The sequence below is a fragment of the Pseudophryne corroboree genome, chromosome 11 (genome assembly GCF_028390025.1).
Source record: "Pseudophryne corroboree isolate aPseCor3 chromosome 11, aPseCor3.hap2, whole genome shotgun sequence".
Lineage (NCBI taxonomy): Eukaryota > Metazoa > Chordata > Amphibia > Anura > Myobatrachidae > Pseudophryne > Pseudophryne corroboree.
In genome coordinates this window covers 8,648,680-8,673,158 of record NC_086454.1, presented here as the reverse complement: position 1 = coordinate 8,673,158, position 24,479 = coordinate 8,648,680, and the positions used below count along the sequence as shown (strand labels likewise).

General features: G+C 45.1%; 1 protein-coding gene across 1 annotated transcript in view; it reads right to left on the bottom strand.

The window, feature by feature from the left end:
• The window catches only part of LRRC4C (leucine rich repeat containing 4C), a 1,405,504-nt gene that overhangs the window by 1,112,813 nt on the left and 268,212 nt on the right, over nt 1-24,479 (bottom strand). The window lies entirely within an intron of this gene.

Genomic DNA, 24,479 nt, shown 5'->3' with positions numbered 1-24,479 from the left:
GAGAAGGCATAAGGAAAGGATAAACCAGTGATAAGTGCAAGGTGATAAACGCACCAATCAGCTCCATTATGTAAATTGACAGTTAGGAGCTGATTGGCTGGTGCCTTTATCACCTTGCACTTATCACTGGTTTATCACTTCCTTATGCTGTCTACAGGCTTAATACATCTGCCCCCTGTCTGATATGGGTCTATTGAAACAGAGCTACTGTACCAAGAGTCCTGATGGAACCTGGTACTAGTGGGCAGGGCCAAGCATATGGGGGTGTGGCCATGACCTCTTGTGAACACTGGTGCCCTCTGCAGAAACTGTGCGCCGCCTCAAAGGGGGACACATTTCACCCACATGCAAACATTTTCCACTTCTTCAGTTATACGTATACCATCGCGTATTCCTCATACTTTCACGTGCACAGTTCCGGAGCAGAATGCGTCCAACTCTGCATTAGCCCCTAATGATTGAACTTCGGCTTTTTATTCGCTAGCACAGAGTGCATGGTATATACCGTAGCCAGTGCCGTTTCTAGTGGTGGGCGAGCTGTGTGATCACACGGAGAGCCCGCCGCGACACCTGCTGGCTGTATTAGCTGCTCCCCCTCCTCCTGCCCATAGTACTCCGCTTGGGGGGTGTAGTTTCGTGTAATGATGCAGTAGCACATGATGTCACAACGCAACCGCGTCATTTGGCGAAACTCTGCCCCCCCCTGAGTGGAGTACTATGGGCGGGAAGAGGGGGAGCACTTGTAATAGCAGTGCAAACCCAGAGCATAAAAACCCCTGGCAAAGAGCATTACACACCCCTGGCAATAAGCATGACAAACCCAGAGCATGAAACCCCTGGCAACGGGCATTACACCCAGAGCATGAAACCCCTGGCAATGAGCATTACACCCAGAGCATTAAACCCCTGGCAACGAGCATTACACCCAGAGCATAAAAACCCTTGGCAAAGAGCATTACACACCCCTGGCAATGAGCATGACAAACCCAGAGCATGAAACCCCTGGCAACGGGCATGACACCCAGAGCATGAAACCCCTGGCAACGGGCATTACACCCAGAGCATGAAACCCCTGGCAATGAGTAGGTAATTTAAAAGTAATTAGAAGCCTTACTGTAGGGCATAATGTATCACAGGCATTGCGGTGTGTGGCATAATATGGTGCAGGGGGCATAATATGGTGCAAGGGGCATTACTGTGTGGGGCTTAATGTGTGGTGGTATTTTTTTCTTTCCTGTGGTGGCTGAGGTCTGTTGGTACAGAGTCAAAAACTGGAGTGTAAGGTAGTTTTTTCCTGCGAGGCCACGCCCATTTTAGTGTGACGTTAGTGAGATTTTTTTTTTACGTCTAGGAGGCGGGGGGATGGAGGGACATTTTTTTACAGTGTGCACTGGGTGTTAAATTGTCTAGAAACAGCCCTGACGGTAGCTTCTGTTAGAAGCGCGGACACATGCTCCGTTATCAGCAGATCATACTATTGTGCAGTTCCCGCTTGGGTTGTATGTACATTGCACAGCGTCTCCATACATCCAGTTCCCCAGCAGCTGCCGCAGCGTTAAGGGCAGATCATCCCCTAATCAGAGCTATTAGCCTTCGCAAAAGGGGTAATTCCGTCAAGCCGCTGACAGATAATAGGAAAGCTAGATCTCACATTTAATAGCTCTGATAAGCAGCTGAAATCGAGCTTGGCATAATTCAGCAATTCAGATACCAAAGAAATCCCATCAGCTCAAGAGAATATTCCGAGCAGCTAAGACAGAGCTTGCTTTAGTAACGGCAATTGGTCTTACTGCCAGCCGGTTCTCTATTACTCCGGTAATTAGCAGCTCCGAGGCCTGTCTAAGGGACTCTCAATGACTGGACATAATGTACCATGCTCTATGTAACCAGTCCCCGGGGCATCGCTGCAACTGCCAGGGACCAGGAGTAGGAATTACACTTCAGGCCCACGCCAGTTGCTGCAATATGCGCATTATGGGGGTCATTCCGAGTTGATAGCTAGATAAAAATGTTCGCAGCGCAGCGATTTAGTGAAAAAGCGGCACTTCTGTGCATGCGTATGCGGCGCAATGCGCACGCGCAACGTACTTTCACAACAGCCGATGTAGTTTTACACAAGATCTAGCGAGGCTTTTCAATCGCAATGTCTGCCGCAGAGTGATTGACAGGAAGAGGGCGTTTCTGGGTGGCAACTGACCGTTTTCAGGGAGTGTTCGGAAAAACGCAGGCGTGCCAGGAAAAACGCAGGCATGGCTGGGAGAACGCAGGGCGTGTTTGTGACGTCAAATCCGGAACAGAACAGTCTGAAGTGATCGCAAGCGCTGAGTAGGTCTGGAGCTACTCTGAAACTGCTCAAAAATTTTTGGTAGCCGCTCTGTGATCCTTTTCGTTCACACTTCTGCTAAGCTAAGATACACTCCCAGTGGGCGGCGGCATAGCGTTTGCACAGCTATTAAAAACTGATAGCGAGTGATCAACTCGGAATGACCCCCTATAGCACACAGCAGATATACGCAGGATATGGTAACAGGGGGGGCGACGTGCTGTAGGTACAGGTCACAGGCACCTTTGGTAAAAACATGGAGGGGAGGGGATTATTTGTAGCTACTTGTAGGTTCCATTGTGAAACGTAAATGTACTTGGAGTAAAGACTGAAATGATCCTAGTTATGATTTACTGTTTTTTAATGCGCTAAAGTAATAACCCAACATACACGTGAAACCAAACGCGTAACGAGGAATGTGCTGAATTTAGGGAATTTTTTTATTTAGTTTCAAAACTTTTGCCGCACATTTTTGGAGGAACGCAATGGAGTCTCAAATTTACATTTAAAAGTATGCATGGAAGAAAGAGCGCTCATTGGGGGTCATTCAGACCTGATCACTCGCTAGGGTTTTTGCAGTCCTGCGTTCGCATAGTCGCCGCCCATAGGGGAGTGTATTTTAGCTGTACTAGTGTGCGATCGCATGTGTAGCAGAGCTGTACAAACAGATCTTGTGCAGTCTCTGCGCAGCCCAGGACTAACTCAGCCGCTGCGATCACTTCAGCCTGTCCGGGGCCGGAATTGACGTCAGGATCCCTCCCTGCAGACGTATGGACACGCCTGCGTATTTCCAGACACTCCCTGAAAACGGTCAGTTGACACCACACAAACGCCTTCTTCCTGTCAATCTCCTTGTGAATGCCCGTGCAAATTGATTCTTCACACAAACCCATCGCTGAGCGGCGATCAGGTTTGTTCCCGTGTGATGCACCTGTGCATTGCGGTGCATATGCATGCGCAGTTCTGACCTGATTGCAGCGCTGCAAAAAACACTAGCGAGCAATCAGGTCTGAATTACCCCTATTGAGACAAAGACGCCTCCGGCTGTAAAACTGTAGCATTTGCAGCAGTGTAACAAGTGCGTATATGTATTCCTCGCATTACTACAGCGGCGCAGTTTTACGGCATGAATAGTAAATGCTTTAGTCGCAGCATGATAATAATAATAATAATAATAATAATAATAGTGTTATTAATAATAATAGTATTTATTTTTTAACAGTTTCTTATATAGTGCAGCAAATTCTGTTGCATAATAATAATAATAATAATAATAATAATGTTATTTATATTGCACTTTAAAGGCAAAATTGATTACAAACACAGATACAAATGAAATATATGAAAATGTGTTGTTTTCTCATTAAGATAAGTCCGCTGATTATCATTACCGCCATAGTGTATTGTTGCGCCATTTCTATGGCTTGACGTTGCGGGATGCAGTTAATTTGCCGGCAGTCAGGATCCCGGCGCTCATGGTACGGACACCGGAATCCCAACTGCTAACAATACCACCAGCTGGAATCCCGGCTACCAGGGGCTATTCCCACCCTTGGATATCCACGCCACGACACCCATAGAGTGAGAATAAAACCTGTGGCGAACGCAGCGAGCCGACAAGGGGACTCTTTGCGCTCGCCCCACTGCTGGCATACTGACGGCCGGGATGCTGTTGTCGGTATAGTGATGGGCGGCATCCCGGACGTCGGTAAATCGCACTGAACCCGACGACACATAAAAAAGAGGGCTTGTCATAACTTGAAAAAGAGCTGCTGGTCTCCCGGCTTACAGGAGACCCCGCTGGTGCTGACTGACTCAGTGTACAGGGGCGCCAGGAGTATACATAGGGGCCGATTCAGAGATGGAAGCAGCCACACATCTGGATGCAGCGGTTGCGTCCGTCTGGTCTGCGCACGCCCTCCGTTGGGCAGTGCGTGTGCGCGACCCTTCTCCTTGCGGCCACATCCTACAAGAATGCAACCGTAAGGTGATTGACAGTCGCAGGTTTTTTTTTTTTTGGGGGGGGCGCCATTTTAGCATTGCAGGGGTGTGGTGGCAAAAACGGGGGCATGTCACAAGCATTTTTGAGGCGGCTGCGCAGCATCCAGGCTGCACATGGGTTGACCTTAAATCGATGAGTCTGCAATTAAATTGCAGATGAATGGTGAGGCGGCACTACACGTGCTGGGGGCTTTACCCTGTGCTAGGAAGCCCCCAGTATGTGAGGAGATGGACGCAGATCTCGCTGCGGGAAGAAAGATTTGCATCCATCTCTGAATAACCCCCATAACACTTTAATCCACAGAACTGTATAAAACCTTCACTACACATAAAGTGTAGAAGTTATCCATAGCAATCAATCAGCTTCTCACTTTCATTCCATACACTGTGCAAGATAAATGATAGCTAGAATATGATTGGTTGCTTTGCACAACTTCCCCACTTTATCTCTCTCTGGACTTGACCCATCACCCTTTAGTTTGGGGTTTGGGAATACATAAAAAAAAAGGACCATTACACATTTCTCGATATGGGTGTGTGAAAATTTGGATTCTAATATAGCAACACCCTTGTATGTAAACAAGTTTTGTGTGTTCCTTTTTGTGTGATAATTATTTTGAGATGCTACAGGTGTGTGGCGGATTTGTGTCAGGAGGTTAGTCCACATAGTGACTCTAAATTAGAGTAGGTTTTATTAATGATAATAGGATACAGGTAATAGAACAGCAGTAATTATGATAAGATATCAATCGCTCCTGGGCCAAGTACTGTATAGCCATACAGCACTGTGATGCTCCAATAACACAGTGACAGACTTGGACATATGCAGACCCTTTTACTGGTCTTCCGGTTGGTGCTGCTGTTGAAGCGGCTAACAGTGTCACCACTAAAGTGGTTTTATATATTAACCTAGATGTACGTATTTTTGAACATAAGTAAAATTGTTCACTACTTTGTGTTAGATAGATCTATCTATCTATCTATCTATCTATCTATCTATCTATCTATCTATCTATCTACTAGCTGTTCTACCCGTTCTTCGCACAGGAGTTTCTGATTTTCACGGTTGTAAATATAAATGAGTGTTAAAAATTTGTTAAATCTATAGAGATGTAAATCTGAAAAATCTTAATGTAAGTAAATATTAACCCATGATTCTTGGCGTTACCTGAGAAGCATCCATAGCAGATATGGTAAAAAGTGACAGGACCATTTTTGTATCTTATTAAACTCTACACACTGGAGGTGCAATCCAAATTTTGATCTGTTATCGTTCACGCAACGCAAGCCACGCATCGGTAATGACGTCATTATGTCATCCTCCTGTTCATCCCCCTTAGGGGAGGTTTATTAAAATTCTAATTACAGGTTGAGTATCCCTTATCCAAAATGCTTGGGACCAGAAGTATTTTGGATATCGGATATTTACGTATTTTGGAATAATTGCATACCATAATGAGATATCATGGTGATGGGACCTAAGTCTAAGCACAGAATGCATTTATATTTCATATACTCCTTATATGCACAGCCTGATGGTCATTTTAGCCAATATTTTTAATAACTTTGGGGGTAATTCCAAGTTGATCGCAGCAGGATTTTTGTTAGCAGTTGGGCAAAACCATGTGCACTGCAGGGGAGGCAGATATAACATGTGCAGAGAGAGATAGATTTGGGTGTGGTGAGTTCAATCTGCAATCTAAATTGCAGTATAAAAATAAAGCAGCCAGTATTTACCCTGCACAGAAACAAAATAACCTACCCAAATCTAACTCTCTCTGCAAATGTTATATCGCCCCCCCCCCCCCTGCAGTGCACATGGTTTTGCCCAACTGCTAAAAAATTTCCTGCTGCGATCAACTTGGAATTACCCCCTTTGTGCATTAAACAAAGCTTGTGTACATTCACACAATTAATTTATGTTTCATATACACCTTATACACACAGCCTGAAGGTCATGTAGTACGATATTTTTAATAACTTGGTGTATTAAACAAAGTTTGTGTACACTGAGCCATCAGAAAACAAAGGTTTCACTATCTCACTCTCACTCAAAAAATTCCGTATTTCAGAATATTTGGATATGGGATACTCAACCTGCACATAGTTTTTCTATTTCCCACCTGCAGAATCCCTGTGTTACATTTCATCTTCCTAACATATCGGGAAGCAAGATAATTAGTGATGAGTCAGTGAGCGAGTGAGTGCTTTCGCATATATATATATATATATATATATATATTTTACATTATACAATATACACACACACACACACACACACACACACACACACACACACACACACACACACACACACACTGTATATGTAAGGTATGTAAAGCACCAGGAACTGTTTCAAGATTTTTCACTCTAATGAATGTAATTAATATAATGCTTCTTCTATAAGAGTCTTTTACGAGTGTCCGCTAGTTAAGCCTGGCTAATTCTTGCTCTGGACTTGAATGATTGGCTTGGTAATAAAGTAGACCATGTTTTGTTTGTGTAGGGGAATGACCTTGGAATGGAGCTAAGAAACTGAAATGGAATGACATGTAAAACACTGACAGGTTGTCTTGGCTGGTAGAGGCTCTTACAGTCGGCTGCAGATGGATAATTTGTGCTCGCTGCGTCCCTTCCAGAGTGAGAGAAATACAAATAACTGTTCTTTTCCCGCCGCCGTCCTGTTGTGCTGTCCTCTGCCAGTAGGAGACTTCTACACAATCAATTATACAATGTTACCGGATTTGTAGGGATTACAGCAACACAGTAACTAATAAATGTGAAAATGTATGACCAGGGGAATACAACGTGAGGATACATGGCTTCTGTGTGGAGATAATAGAGTTCCTAAGATGCTCAAACAGAGGAGGCCTCAAGATCACACAGCGTCATTTATTGTGATTGTAAAGGGACTAGGCAGATGCACAGTATAGCTGGCCAAAGGGTGTCCTGGGTCAGAGTGACCAGCGAATCCCAGTACTGGAATGGCCTCTCCAGCCATGCTGGCGTAATCCCCATCCATTCCCATAAGTGCTGTGATACTGCCAGGACTTTCCCTGTAAGACGTAGAGCGAGAGTCTGATATCACGCCATGCTGATAGTCACATAGCCTCTATTATTGTGCGTGTGAATCTGAATCCATGAAATGGGGGCTAAGTAGCAGCTGTAGTAGCACACAGTCACTGAGGTAGTTCCCTGTCATATCCTTCTAGGAGGTAAGTTACGATGAACGTGAAACGGACGCTGATGAGGGTTTATGAGAAGTGCACTATCACTGAGAGGACGCTCTCTCTCCTTGATGACTCTGGGGCTAATTCAGACTTGTTCGCTCGCTAGGTTTTTTTTTTTGCAGTCCTGCGTTCGCATAGTCGCCGCCCATAGGGGAGTGTATTTTCGCTTTGCAAATGTGCAAACGCATGTGTAGCCGAGCTGTACAAACAGATCTTGTGCAATCTCTGCGCAGCCCAGGACTTACTCAGCCGCTGCGATCACATCAGCCTGTCCGGGACCGAAAATTGATGCCAGGAACCCTCCCTGCAAACGCTTGTATACGCCTGCGTTTTTCCACACTCCCAGAAAACGGCCAGTTGACACCCAAAAACGCCTTCTTCCTGCCAATCTCCTTGCAAACGCCCGTGCGAACGGATCCGTCACACAAACCCATCGCTGAGTGACGATCTGCCTTGTACCCGTGCAATGCGCCTGTGCATTGCAGTGCATTCATATGCGCAGTTTAGACCAGCGACTATGCGAACGCAGGACTGCAAAAAAAACCTAGCGAGCAAACAGGCCTGAATTAGGCCCCCTGTGCACCACAATTAGTGATACTTACGTACACTCCGCACACACCTAGTTACGGCCATGTTTATTGATGCTTACGCACTATTTTGCTGTTTTATATTTCAGTCTCATCATAAATGTCGTTGCTTTAAATTAGTTTTTTTGTTACATATCTGATAATCTAGACATCCTGGACCTCACTTGGGATTCGGACGGGCAGCTTGCTCACATCACACACTATGTATACTGTATAATGTATACACCTCATGCTTACAAAAATATTATTAAGTAGCAAACTAGCAACCGATGTAATGGGAAATGAAGTATTGACAGTAAAGAGGATGGAGCCTGCAGATGTCTCAACATAATACTGAGTTATATATAGAGACTTACATGAACTTGTATCCCCTACCTGGAATGCCCAGGAAACTGCAAATCTTGTCATCGCTCCGCAGCCACTCGCTGAAAAATTGTATCGCAGTACTGCACAGTGGGGGATGGGCTGTGATAAAGCAAATCTCGGGGACACCCCTCTTATCTCCTAGCAGGACCAGGATCACCAGATGGGTAGTCCAGCCTTGTTAGCATCTGTAGATGCTGTAGTACCACCTGGTGTGTCTTTAGATGCCACCACTGGCCACACCATGGAACTAGAACCAACTCCATGGCTGGCGCAAATGTACTATCTGATTATGGCCACCAAGTTGAGCGACTGAGATGGACCACCTCCGTGCATCTCTTTAGCCCCCGCAGTTTTCTGATACAATGTTGCACGTACACTCTGTGTAACGCACGCGCCATAGGAGTTTTTAGGGATTTGCGAGCATGCGCAGTATCCAAAAATTGGGGAACTACGTGAACATTGGCGCTGCGTCAGGTCCATTCTGTGCCGATCCAGCTTGGAACTGAGATAATTTGGATTCTATCCTGATTTAGGCTGTTATGTTTGTCTAATATATTTATGGCCAAAGCTTCTAGTCATAGGGCCATATCTTATGCTTTGGAATCCTGAAATCCAATCTTCCTTAACGCTGCAGTACCAACAAGTTATAATATATTAGTAAAGGATCCTTCCTTGAGCTGTCGTTATGGATTATACAGAGCCAGGAAGTTAAATGAAGAAACCTTTACATTAGAGATGAGCGGGTTCGGTTCCTCGGAATCCGAACCCGCCCGAACTTCAGCTTTTTTTACACGGATCCGAGCGACTCGGATCTTCCCGCCTTGCTCGTTTAACCCGAGCGCGCCCGAACGTCATCATGACGCTGTCGGATTCTCGCGAGGCTCGGATTCTATCGCGAGACTCGGATTCTATATAAGGAGCCGCGCGTCGCCGCCATTTTCACACGTGCATTGAGATTGATAGGGAGAGGACGTGGCTGGCGTCCTCTCCATTTAGATTAGAAGAGAGAGAGTGAGATTGAGACAGAGACACTTGATTTACTGGAGCTTAGGAGTACTAGAGAGAGAGTGCAGAGTTTACTAGTGACTGACCACTGACCAGTGACCACCAGTGCAGTTTTATTTAATATAATCCGTTCTCTGCCTGAAAAAAACGATACACAGTGACTCAGTCACATACCATATCTGTGCTCAGCCCAGTGTGCTGCATCATCTATGTATAATATCTGACTGTGCTCACACAGCTTAATTGTGGGGGAGACTGGGGAGCAGTTATAGGTTATAGCAGGAGCCAGGAGTACATACATATTATTAAAATTAAACAGTGCACACTTTTGCTGCAGGAGTGCCACTGCCAGTGTGACTGACCAGTGACCTGACCACACTGACCACCAGTATAGTATACTATATTGTGATTGCCTGAAAAAGTTAAACACTCGTCGTGTGACTTGTGTGGTGTTTTTTTATTCTATAAAAAACTCATTCTGCTGACAGACAGTGTCCAGCAGGTCCGTCATTATATAATATATACCTGTCCGGCTGCAGTAGTGATATATATATATATTTTATATCATTATTTATCATCCAGTCGCAGCAGACACAGTACGGTAGTTCACGGCTGTAGCTACCTCTGTGTCGGCACTCGGCAGTCCATCCATAATTGTATACCACCTACCCGTGGTTTTTTTTTTCTTTCTTCTTTATACATACTACATCTCATTATCATCCAGTCTATATTAGCAGCAGACACAGTACAGTACGGTAGTCCACGGCTGTAGCTACCTCTGTGTCGGCACTCGGCAGTCCATCCATAATTGTATACCACCTACCCGTGTTTTTTTTTTCTTTCTTCTTTATACATACTACATCTCATTATCAACCAGTCTATATTAGCAGCAGACACAGTACAGTACGGTAGTCCACGGCTGTAGCTACCTCTGTGTCGGCAGTCCGTCCATAATTGTATACCACCAACCCGTGGTTTTTTTTTCTTTCTTCTTTATACATACTACATCTCATTATCATCCAGTCTATATTAGCAGCAGACACAGTACAGTACGGTAGTCCACGGCTGTAGCTACCTCTGTGTCGGCACTCGGCAGTCCATCCATAATTGTATACCACCTACCCGTGGTTTTTTTTTCTTTCTTCTTTATACATACTACATCTCATTATCATCCAGTCTATATTAGCAGCAGACACAGTACAGTACGGTAGTCCACGGCTGTAGCTACCTCTGTGTCGGCACTCGGCAGTCCATCCATAATTGTATACCACCTACCCGTGGTTTTTTTTTCTTTCTTCTTTATACATACTACATCTCATTATCAACCAGTCTATATTAGCAGCAGACACAGTACAGTACGGTAGTCCACGGCTGTAGCTACCTCTGTGTCGGCACTCGGCAGTCCATCCATAATTGTATACCACCTACCCGTGGTTTTTTTTTTCTTTCTTCTTTATACATACTACATCTCATTATCATCCAGTCTATATTAGCAGCAGACACAGTACAGTACGGTAGTCCACGGCTGTAGCTACCTCTGTGTCGGCACTCGGCAGTCCATCCATAATTGTATACCACCTACCCGTGGTTTTTTTTTTCTTTCTTCTTTATACATACTACATCTCATTATCATCCAGTCTATATTAGCTCTTTTTTTCTTTGCGTCATGTGCTGTTTGGGGAGGGTTTTTTGGAAGGGACATCCTGCGTGACACTGCAGTGCCACTCCTAGATGGGCCCGGTGTTTGTGTCGGCCACTAGGGTCGCTTATCTTACTCACACAGTCAGCTACCTCATTGCGCCTCTTTTTTTCTTTGCGTCATGTGCTGTTTGGGGAGGGTTTTTTGGAAGGGACATCCTGCGTGACACTGCAGTGCCACTCCTAGATGGGCCCGGTGTTTGTGTCGGCCACTAGGGTCGCTTATCTTACTCACACAGTCAGCTACCTCATTGCGCCTCTTTTTTTCTTTGCGTCATGTGCTGTTTGGGGAGGGTTTTTTGGAAGGGACATCCTGCGTGACACTGCAGTGACACTCCTAGATGGGCCCGGTGTTTGTGTCGGCCACTAGGGTCGCTTATCTTACTCACACAGCTACCTCATTGCGCCTCTTTTTTTCTTTGCGTCATGTGCTGTTTGGGGAGGGTTTTTTGGAAGGGACATCCTGCGTGACACTGCAGTGCCACTCCTAGATGGGCCCGGTGTTTGTGTCGGCCACTAGGGTCGCTTATCTTACTCACACAGCGACCTCGGTGCAAATTTTAGGACTAAAAATAATATTGTGAGGTGTGAGGTATTCAGAATAGACTGAAAATGAGTGGAAATTATGGTTTTTGAGGTTAATAATACTTTGGGATCAAAATGACCCCCAAATTCTATGATTTAAGCTGTTTTTTAGGGTTTTTTGAAAAAAACACCCGAATCCAAAACACACCCGAATCCGACAAAAAAAATTCGGTGAGGTTTTGCCAAAACGCGGTCGAACCCAAAACACGGCCGCGGAACCGAACCCAAAACCAAAACACAAAACCCGAAAAATTTTCGGCGCTCATCTCTACTTTACATGGCAATGGAAGGAAAGTGTGCATAGTGGGAGGAGCCAATAGACTGACACGTGTCCTCCTGCTCACACCCCTGGATTATGTAACTGAGGTCTCTGTATTTCTGCTGTTATATACAGTAGGGTGTAAATCTCATTTACTGGTCCATTATAGTGCACTAGAGGAATTATGTGTTGTTAATTACTGTGAATAAAAATGTTGCGTGATGCTTTTATGTCACACAGATAAAATGTCTCAGTATTGTGGACGCTGCCAGGGGTGGACTGGGATGGAAAACCAGCCCGGGAAATTTATGGAAGCAGCCCTAATGGAGAAGCAGCACTTAATTTATGGATCCCTATTAGTGGTTTGTGGAGCTGGAAAACCAGTCCTGTTATACGTCTGGCTTACAAAAAGGGAGAAGATTCTTATCGATATGAAAAGACATTTTACGGATGCTGGTAGAGCCTGCCCAATGTCCAGCATTGGCTACATGCAAAAGCAGGCAGTATTTACCCTGCATTACTGCAGCATGGTGTGCCCAGATGCACAGTTATAGTACATGTTCCTTCTTGGTCTACTTCCACCTCAGAAACAGGGCCATAGACTGGATTAGTGTCCTCTAAAACAAAACTGCAGGGGGACAAACAGGACATTTAAAATAAAATACAATTTAAAAAATTGCACAGTAATGTGGGAGCATGTTGTGATATGGCTAAACAAGATTAAGAACCAATTTACCAATATAGACCTGAGAGCAAATATAAGTACAGTATCTCTTGTCAGGAAATAAGTGAAGAAATTATACAGGACACTTGTCACTAATGTGCCCCCATGTGCTTGGCCATGACCCCCAGAACTGGGTCCTGATAGATCTCACTGCGTCCATTCAAATGAAGTGCGACATACATGAGTGTACGACTGCAGTATCAGTTATGCTGTATACACCTTAAATGGGATATAATTGTGGAAATCTTAGATAGACAATGATTAACAGTACTGTAAGAATATTAGTACACAGACAATGTATAACAGTGGGGGTCATTCAGACCTGATGGCACGCTAGGTTTTTCGCTGCGCCGCGATCAGGTCAGAACTGCGCATGCGTATGCACAGGTACAAAGCGGATCGTTGCTGTGCAATGGGTTTTACTAAGAATCCATTCGCACAGCCGATCACAAGGAGATTGACAGGAAGAAGGCGTTTGTGGGTGGCAACTGACCGTTTTCTGGGAGTGGTTGGAAAAACGCAGGCATGTCCAAGCGTTTGCAGGACGGGTGTCTGACGTCAATTCCGGGACTGGACAGGCTGAAGTGATCGCAGCGGCTGAGTAAGTTCTGGGCAACTCAGAAACTGCACAAAACTATTTTGTAGCGCTCGGCTGCACATGCGTTTGCACACTTGCAAAGCAAAAATACACTCCTCTATAGGCGGCGACTATCTGCTTGGGCCTGGAAGAACGGTGTTTTCACCATCAGCATCACCACTATAAGACTGTCCGACAACATATCGCATAGTCAAAATTGAACATAGCAGGGATCTCACCGTGTGTACACACCCTTACTCAGAAGTTTGATGGCCGACCGTTGTGCGCCCGATGTTTCAGCTTTTGTACGTGAGCGGCAGATGCACAAGATGGCGCCCGAGCCATTAACGTATTTTCACAATTGCACTGCGGGAGAATCAGACCCTTTGTACCAAGGCTGTTGGTGACTGCAGTATAATACATGCAGTAGATGTAGAACGGCTACATTCCTACAGGAACAACCATTCAGAGAATTCATTATTGGAGGGAAGAATAAACAAAATCGTAAAAACCTAAAGGAAAAAGAAAAAACAGGAAAAATGCTGAAATTGACAAAAAAAAAAGCTAAAACTGTCGTGTGTCCGGGAACCGGATTGAGGATGTATCCAATTAGCCGTGGTAATTTACCGTAGCTAATTATTATCCCCGATAGCCGGCACTTATCGGGGATTGGTTTTACCTGTCTCTGACAGGTGACTATTTTTGCTGCGATAACTTAAGTGCCGCAAAAATACATACAGATGGAGCCTCGTTAATCTTGACTTCACTGCTGCAGCTAGGTGCACCAAGATTTATTAGCATAAGCCTTTCATCTATTGTTCTCAGCTGCAATACAATACAGAGAGAACAATACAGCGGGGGAATAAGTCCGACAGCCCTGGCTCAGTTAATCCTAGTAAAGGGATAGATGAGCACGGCTCCATCTGTAGGGCTGAGGCTTTTCCTATGTATTTTTGAGAAAAAACCCCAGTGCAGTGTAATTGGATACAAGTGAATAAATATTGGTGATAAAGTTTTAAAAAATAGTGAAACCCCCCCGCTGTGTCTCATGGTCACGGCATTATTGTGGCTAATTGGATAACCGTAAGGGCTGTAACACACACGGCGGCATTGTAAGGTGTAGGGTCCTTTCACACTGCACGGCCCTGGCCGGGTTGCAGCCGGAAATATCCACTGGAAGGTCCGGGTTCCGTGCCGGGGCCGTGCCGTCTTTGTAGTCAGTGGACCGTGTGTGTGAAGAGGAGCTTTCACACACATTGTTTTTTTTAGCCGCCGCCGCTGCTATTGCGCATGCGCACAGCATCACACGCGGCTCAAAGCCATTGTGTGTGTCAAAAACCCTCCCGGATGGCAAAAAGCCGGACAAAGTTTGTCCGGCTTTTTGCCATCCGGGAAAAACCGGAGCGTGTGTTACAGCCATAACTGTAATAATGGCTTGTATTTGTTTTTGTATTTGTTTTTTGTTTGTTTGTTTTGTTTTGTTTGTTTGTTTAGGAACCTGCAAGTCCCCAAGTCTTCCTCGTGTTATATGCCTGAAAGACAACATACCGCTTTCTGATTGCCTTTTGTAACCAGCTATAACTGCGGCCGAGGGGATTAGTCACTACTTCTGAGAAGATCCCTTTGATTTCTGTGAAACAGAAGAGATCCTATATAATGAGCAGTGAGAAGGCAGGTCCAGGAACAGAAGCCTCCTGATCCATCACGAGCCTCCTTTATTACCACAGGCTGACATCCCCGCGTGTCATTAGGAGACATTTAGTGCTATAAATTGACCAAAAATGATGCAGAATGGAGCAATAATAGATGGGTGCTCTCTGAGAGCCTGGGAGTAATAATACTCATTGTCCGATACTTAGCTGCAGCGTGACGGATATTCACATAATCATACACTCAGCCCCTCACACCGGCTCTCGTTAATGTGTTCGCCGCTGTAATAGGCGCTCAGGAAAGAATTCAGCACATCACACATCATCTTATCTTATCACCCCACCAGCCACCTCAACAGGGAATGATACCTCACTCAGGAGAGTACTCAGCGCCTCACTCCGATTACTGTTACCATGTATACAGCATCTCGGTCATGTAACGGGTGTGGATCAAGTATGAAAAAGTTAAAAATATGAAAAAAAAAGTGAAAAACTCAAGTCAGCCTTTTCATATGTTGACCTTTGCCATGTCGACCGAGTGACCTAAGGAGTGTCGACTGAAGTGTTGTCAGCCTAAAGACCAGATACCAATGTAACAATGTATCACTGCGCAGCACCTAGTAATCATATGTCATGGAACGTTAAGTTGTGTCACATTGAGCAATACACCATACAGATGTGGCATCCATCCTTTTTGCGTCATTTGGTGCGAGACGCATGGCGAGACTTAAAGCGATTCCCAGACATTCATAATTTGTCCTAAATGTATTGACTTTTTTTACATTGCAGCTGTATACAAAGGGGGTAATTCCAAGTTGATCGCAGCAGGATATTTTTTAGCAGTTGGGCAAAACCATGTGCACTGCAGGGGGGGGGGGGGCATATATAACATGTGCAGAGAGAGTTAGATTTGGGTGTGGTGAGTTCAATCTGCAATCTAAATTGCAGTGTAAAAATAAAGCAGCCAGTATTTACCCTGCACAGAAACAAAATAACCCACCCAAATCTAACTCTCTCTGCACATGTTATATCTGCCCCCTCCCCTGCAGTGCACATGGTTTTGCCCAACTGCTAAAAAATTTCCTGCTGCGATCAACTTGGAATTACCCCCAAAGTTGCTTATAGTGTACTACGTACATTGGATTAGTATTTTTTGTTGCAAGGGAATTTGCCCCAAGCGGGGCAATTTGCTGAGATTTGAGAACAGGTGTACAGCTTGCAGACATATCTGTATGCATGAGGTGAATCATTTACACATAACCTCACAAACAAACCAAAACAGACACTTTCTTTCACTGGAGGTTCTTATGAAACGCATTTGTTGCACACTGCAAAACGCGTTAGTTTTACGTAAGTGCATCTGGATTCATGTCCAAGGAGAAAACCTGCAAATCTGCAAAGTGTGACTAGCACTATGCATCCTCCTACCCCTTGTATTAGGAACACAGAGTCTGGCTCATACTGTAGTTGTCTGATATTGCACAGCCGCAGGAAAGCAGCTGCGAAAAACCCTACAACGGTACAACTAAAATGCTAATGCAGCAGGAGGCATCTGGAGGAATTAGACGCCACCTGCCAGCATCTGTGATCCGAGTGCTGCATCCCATTCCCAAGACACAGCATCAGTGCGACCATCGCACCTCTCTGTGCGCAGACCCCCCCCCCCCCCCCCCCACAATCAGACTTGTACGCAAACCATCAGGTTTGGATACAAATCTAAAGCAGGCACATAGCACTGTGCACATATATATGGTTTGCCGTATCAGGCCCCCCCCCCCCACACCTCCCCCCCGCCCCCCCTCCCCTGCCCGCACCTGGGAACATCTCCTGCACCAAGTGAAGGCGGAGAAAATATATTTTTAATTTTACAAAACATATTACAAAAAAGAAAAGAATCATCTTTTTGATAAAGTAATCCAAGCCCGCCAGGGGGGGGACACAGACCTTTACAAACGTTGCAGCAAGAGCCTGTCCTGTAGCGTCCATATCTATATATATATATAGTATTTCTCTATTGGTCAGCAAATAGCTCTGCTAGTATGTAATGTACACGGTGCCGCTGTACTTCCAGACCTGCGAGGACCACATACGAATATACCTCAAATGTCACAATCTCAATTTGTGAAATCTGCAGTAAAAAAGGATTATAATTCACGTCCGCACGTTGTGACATTTCCCCGCTGTGGTTTATGCAATCCCCCTTCATACAGAGCATGGAGTGTTGCTTTAATTGGCAATTAGCAGAAGACAGGGAGCGGACGAGTTAATTCTGTAAAGGTCCGTGGATTGCACGAGGATTGTCGCCAGAGCTTGTTCACCGCATTACTCCTCCTGTTTCATGGCTCCTTTGTTTGTGTAGGATTCCTTTTTATCGGCTGTCACAAAGCACTTTACTTCTGTGTGATCTGGTTGCCAAAAAAAGCAATTTTCAGAAGAGGCTTTTTAGTATAATAGTGGCCTATCTGTGTTTTACAGCCTAAAAGGCTCTGTCTTTCTTTTTCTCACTCTGGTAAATTGCCTCTTGCAGAATACAGAAGACAATCTGTCTCCTTTCTCTTGTAATAGTTTTATTAGGTTTTCATAATACGTGAAAGGTCACATTATAGAATATGTACATTTTCGACAAATGTCTGCAAGCAGGCTATAGACCTACATTTCTTTTTAGAATAGCTAGTCATCTGAATGTGGGGAATACGCAAATTCTGAGTATATATACTATGTATAAAAGAGAATATTCCAAATGCAGTTGTTGGAAGATATCAGACTACACTTCTCTGCCACTTCTCTGGTTGAGTAGATGGTCGTTTGCAGCTGGACTGAGCAATAGTGATGTGATTGTTACGTACTCTTGGTTCTATTTTTGCAGGTAGCACATGCTACCGATGACTATACATACCATACCTCCCAATGTGACCCCCTCAAGGAGGGACACAATGCTTTGCTTCTGGACTTTTCTCTTAATGTATGATTGCCGGCACCTGTTCTGAACAGGTTATTGGATAAGAAAGGTGTTAAAGCACAGGTGATGGCAATCATACATTAAGTGTGAAGTCCAGGAGCAGAGCATTGTGTCCCTCCTGGAGAGGGTCATGTTGGGAGGTATACATATTGCAATTCCTACCTCAGTAGCCCCCAAAACAGGTTGAGGTTCCATAATGATGTGACTGATATTGGCACGCTGAAACATGCAGTCGGAAGATAACCGTGAACAGTCCTGGTGTAAGGTCCTCTTGTAATAACAGCAGCATGGACACAAGTATTCCAAAAATGATCTGGCCATTCTGACGGAGTGGTTGAAGACCCACATGCGCAGCTAGAGTAACGATAATCCTGGCTCTTGGATTGGGTTGGAGGATACTCTTGGATTAGGTTGGAGGATACTCATGGATTGGGTTGGAGGATACTCTTGGATTGGGTTGGAGGATACTCTTGGATTGGGTTGGAGGATACGCCTTGATTGGGTTGGAGGATACTCTTGGATTGGGTTGGAGGAAACTTTTTAAGGTTCATGACCCAAGGACATACTGGCCCACTTTGTAGAGATGAGATCTGTCAAATCAGAATGGTCAGGTCACGGTGACGCTATGCACGTCTTTATGGTGCACCCTTCAATGTGTTTTGTTCTCCCCAAATTTGAGCCAATACCCCAGGCCTCCACCTCTGAACAATGACGTGCTTTGCACCATCGTGTCACAATCAGGGCCAATGCAAGGATTCAGCCTACTGTTCCCCACCCCCAACACCAATACCCACTTCCCACCCCCACAAGTGAAAGTCTTATACGTTTCACAGACACCTGCATTAAGTAAAGAAATATCCTACACTTTGTGATACAGATGGAGCCCTGCTCATCTATCCCTTTAATAGGATTAATTGAGCCAGGGCTGTCAGATTTAATCCCCTGCTGTATTGTTCTCTCTGTATTGTATTGCAGCTGAGAACAATAGATGAAAGGCTTATGCTAATAAACCATGGTGCGCCTAGGTGCAGCAGATAAGCCTAGATAAGCGTGGCTCCAGCTGTAGGCAGACTTAGTGGTGCTCCTAGGATCCAGGCGCCCTAGGCAACTGCCTTATGGTAGATAGAACCTTCTGATCATAAGTCATCATGCATTTGTCCCTGCACCATTGTCCCACTGTCTGGGGGGATTGCGGAGTCTCTTGGGAGTCCTCTTGGGCTCCCAAAAGTCCAGGATTCTGCCATACATTACAGACAAATGGCCATGTAGGCCAAAGGAGCCAGTTTTATTGACCACTTTTGCATGCTCACTGTGCTTGGAAACTTCATCATCTGCAATGGTAAGGAATCAGATTATATTTTTGTTTACCACCTTGTTAGGCATCTCCCTCATAAATCCTGATACCGGGAACATCAGGACTGTGTTTATTTTAATTAATATATTTATAGATGTTGCATATTCAGTCGGTTAGCTTACTCCTGCAGAACTGAGCATTTGCTGTATTTAATGTGCCAGGGATCAGCAAACAGCGTCACATTGTAATAACAACGCCGCGGCCAAGTTGGCAATGAAGTCAGTAAGAAGAGGGTCTGTGGGACCAATTTAGAAAACTGTACGCTGCCTCCAAATTCAGGGAAATGTCAGTGTAACAGAACGAGGTGCTTCTTGTTGCAGCAGTGGAATTTGGTATTAGACCACTCAGCCATCAGCCAGTGGCGGTGCCATGGTGTGACGTCACAACACGCAATTGTGATACCACCTGGGAACAGATAACACAAAGAAGCATTTGCAGTAAAGATAATATTACATTGTATGTGTCCTTTAATAAGCAAGTTACTGTACATACAGTATATGGAGATTATCACCCATGTGTATCACCCATGTCTCGGAGCACATCCTTTATAGAGTGTAAGCTTGTGAGTCATGAGCAGGGCCCTTTTCCCTTATGCACTCTTCATTTCCATACCTATAGTATGCCCTCATCCTCTCCCCCATAGTATAATGATCAGGGGCAGATTTAGGGGTGAGAGTGTCCCTGGGCACAACAGTACAGGCAGACCCCCGTTTGCCTAATTTTATTATTTTTATTGCTTGGTTATAAACCCTCATTTAATTAAAGAGAATTTATTAGAATAATAAATAATTAATTGCTGTACGTATACATATTTACGAAGTAGTACAGCTTACAGGGGCAGTATGCGCATATCGGTTCCGGTATGAATGGTCGACCATGTTATGGTCGACAGTCATTAGGTCGACCACTATTGGTCAACATTGACATAGTCGACATGGACACATTGTCGACACATGGAAATGGTCGACACACGAAAGATCGACATATGAAAAGGTCGACATGCGTTTTTTAACTTTTTTGGTGTCTTTTTTGCGTAAAGTGACTGGGAACCCCAATTAGCGCACCGCGTCCCCTCGCATGGCTCGCTTCACTCGCCATGCTTCGGGCATGGTGCCTTCGCTCCGCTACCGCTTCGCTCGGCACACTTTACCGTTCCAATCGTAGTCCATGTGGATCGTAAAGTATGGAAAAGTTCCCCAAAAGAAAAAAAAGTAAAAAAAAAATCATGTCGACCTTTTCATGTGTCGACCTTTCATGTGTCGACCATTTTCATGTGTCGACCATGTGTCCATGTCGACCATGTCAAGGTCGACCAATAGTGGTCGACCTAATGACTGTCGACCATAACATGGTCGACCATGTGAACGGATACCGCGCATATCCTACCTAATTACACTCCAATCAAGATGACATACCGTATAGTACAGTGGAAATATTCTGCAGTTACTGGTACATTTTGGGCTGACAGCACCAACACAAGCGTCCAAGTGCCCCCCAAACAGGTGATGCCCCTAGGCACGTGCCTCACATGCCTAATGGGAAATTTGCCACTGACTATGATCTGAGCCTCTCCGTTGCGTCAGTCTGTCTCAGCCAGGTACAGTCAGCCCTCGATATAATGACTTTATTATATATTATATGGATGCCATGGCAGATCCAGGAAAGGAGGTGGGTGGTGTTGGTGTGATCCCCTGATCATCTCCTGGTTCCACCACTGTGCCATATACAGTATATATATTCTTTTATCCCGCTTGTTTCCACCAGTGACATGCTAATAATTATGTATGCACGTTGTGTCCTATTATAATTGCAGTATACTTTTGCTTTGCTCTTTGTGCCCTGTTGTGTTGGTACTATACTTTTGTGCGCACTTCATACAACACTGCAGACCCCTTGTGGCACCCTATAACTAATAATAGTCATTATAATAATGATCATTTGGGACCTTCTGACAAGATGTAATGCAGATTGTCCCAGCTGTAGCGATCAATGTAAAACATTACTAGAAATGATCTTGTATTTCGAACCCTTTCAGCAATGTTAGTAATTAGCTCTTTGTTAAATGCGGGAATTTGGTATCTTCCAGAATGCAGTGATTTGCAGGTTCCGCACCTTAGGGGTACAGTAGCTCCTGAGGGGGGGGAGGGGGGTGCTTTATTTTTGTCTGCCAGGAGTTCTCCTGTAATCTTCTGAGTGCTCACGCTGTTACAGAGAGGCCATATGTTATAATGATTTGTATTGAGGAGTGGAGATGAAAAGCAAGTTACATTACAGAAGAGCTGACACCATAGAAAAGGATGATATTATATGGAGTAATTACCAAACCGCAGGCACGGGGAACGTTCAGTCCTGTGCTGAAACCAGAGGGATCCTCAGCGCAGATCCTGAATTCTGCATGACCTGCGCCCTCTCTATTCTGGATGAATGTTTTCTTTTTTTTGTCTCATTTTTTATTTTATTTTTTTTGCTTAAAAATATCTCCGCACTTCCCATTCAGTAAAACTGGATTTTGTGATTGAGATTTGACATAATAAAAAACCTGTGTCACATGTGCTGTACAGGCGGCGCGGCCAAATGCTAGTTACCAACTGATGACAATGCAAGTATCTCTACGTCATGCGGGCACACAGAGGGTCGGGAAGGCCGTGCGCAGCTTTTGGCTCTTTGTTAGTCGACCCAGAGCTGGTCCTAGGCATAGGCAAACTAGGCAAACGCTTCTGCTGATTAAAATGATATACAGCATGCCTATATTCTGTGTGGCTGTATCTGCATATGAAATGCTATATTACAGTGTATTCCTGGAAATCACTGTAATGTAGCATTCCGTATGCAGATACAGCCGCAGTCACACACAGAATATAGGCATGCTGCATATCATATTAGCAGAAACTGCTTGTGCATCTTAGTCACATAGTAATGCAATTAAGACACATTTTCTGCAAAAAAGGCGCCCAACGTTAGCATAGCTGGCCGGGAGCTGCCAGCTGACTCATGCCAGGCATCTCCTGCTTCATGGCGCATTGAGGCAAGATGTAGGAGGACACATCTGTATCCAATCAGAGGTAGAGGTCACAGTATTAGTGGCCATGTGAGTGCTGTGTGCGGGTGGGTTGGTTGTGCAATAGTGTTCGGTATATGTGTAAGGGAGATTGTATGTGTTGTGCATTAATAATGTGCGGCATATGTGTAAGGGACATTATGTGTATAAGGGCATTAATAAAGGTCGGCATAATGTGTAAAGGCCAGTACTCACGGCCCGATTTGGGAGAGATGTGTGCTGAGCGAACCGCTCAGCACACATCTCTCCCGGCGCTCAGCACAGCGCGATCTGTGCTGAGCGTGCGGGGGGAGACGGGGGGGGGGCGCTCATTTCACCCAGCGGGTGAAGTGAGCGACCCGCTAGATTGGCCTGCATGCAGGACAATCTAGCAGCAGCGATAGCGATGTGCGGGGCTGCGCATCGCTATCGCTGTAGAGGGTACACACGGAGCGATGTTGCTGAAAATCTAAGCAATCTAGTCAGATTGCTTAGATTATCGCTCCGTGTGTACCCCCCTTAAGGTGCATTATGTTTATAAGGACATTAATAGTGTGTCTCATATGTGTAAGGGGCATTACTGTGTGGTGTTATGTGTATAAAGGCATTGCTAATGTGTGGCATTATGTGTATAAAGTGCTCTACTGTGTGGCGTAACGTATAGAAATGGCATTACTGTGTGATCTAATGTGAATAAAGAGCAATATGGTGTGATGCAATGTGAATAAGAAGCACTACTGTGAGGAATAACGTACATAAGGTAAAGTGGTGTTATTGTGGGATGTAATGTGAATAAGAGACACTATTCACATGATATAATGTGAATAAAGTTGAACTACTGTGTGGCATAATTTGAATTGGGGGTACTATATTGTGGCCATGCCCCTTCCTTTCAAAAACACGCCCTTTTTGTGCTGCACAGCGAATGTGCGCACTGTTCCTATTTAAAATATAGGCGATAGGAGCACCAAAATGAGGACTGCTATGGGTGAGGGGTGATAGGAAAGTGGTGCCGGGTCAGAGGCAGAACTAGCGGCAGTCAAAATCTTGCCAAGGGCATCATATTGGTTAGGGCCGGCTCTGAGTCCCCCCCTTCCCCCCCGTTGCCCGAAGTACAGGTTGCTAAGAAATACGGAGGTGTGCCGCGAGTCAATGCCCCCCTGAATCACGTCATGCCCTCGTGAGTAATGACCGCAGTCCCCCTTTCACAGCACGCATGCCCCTTCTATGAGCATGCACGCACATGCTGGGGATGCATTTCGGCCCCAGTCCGTCCCTGCCCTATAACCACCCCTAAGTGCTATCTACTGTACCTGTCACTCACTTTACAAATAAATCCTCTCTATATACGCTGTCGTTGCACATACACATTGGACCTTTGGTGCGTGCACGGTAACAAAACATCACTCCACTGAGTCCACAATCGATTTTGCGTCCACTTTTGAAAAGGGCCCTACGTCCCATCATTACAATCATATCTGAGATATGGGGGTAAATGTGACAGCCTGTGAACTGCAGCCATCAGTGGATCCCTGGCGAGTCTGTCTGATATTTTAATAACTTAAAAAGCAAAATCAGATTGGTTTTGCCATTTAAATGATAGATTCTTTTAAACATTGGTTATTTCAGTGCAGGTGCTAAAAATAACCAGCAGAGCAAATAAAAAGCAAAATTGTCATCCCAGCGTCACCATTACCATAATTACAACGCAGTGCGGCAGGACGTACTGTGCGCCTGAGCTCGGGCCACTTTCTATTCTCAGAGGGCACCAGATCTCATTAGGGGCTCTCATATCCTGTGCACTATACAATGGGCCCCTATATCACACAGGAGTAGTACAGATGATACTGTGTGATACGTTGTATTTAAAGCTCTTGCTAGACTTGTTATGTGGGCCTAGGGCTGGAGCTGGGACAGAGCATTGCATTTCATTTCTCAAAGCCTGATCTTGCTCTGGAAAGAAGGAACTTTGCTCTTTAGATCCAGGGGTCACTTGTCTTCTGAGGACACCAAGGGCTGGAGACAGTGCCAGATTAAGGTCCTCATGGGCCTGGAGCTGAAATTCACAAAGGGCCTATTGTGTGCTGCCGAAGGGGGTGTAGCCAGCATGGTGGGGGTGTGGCAA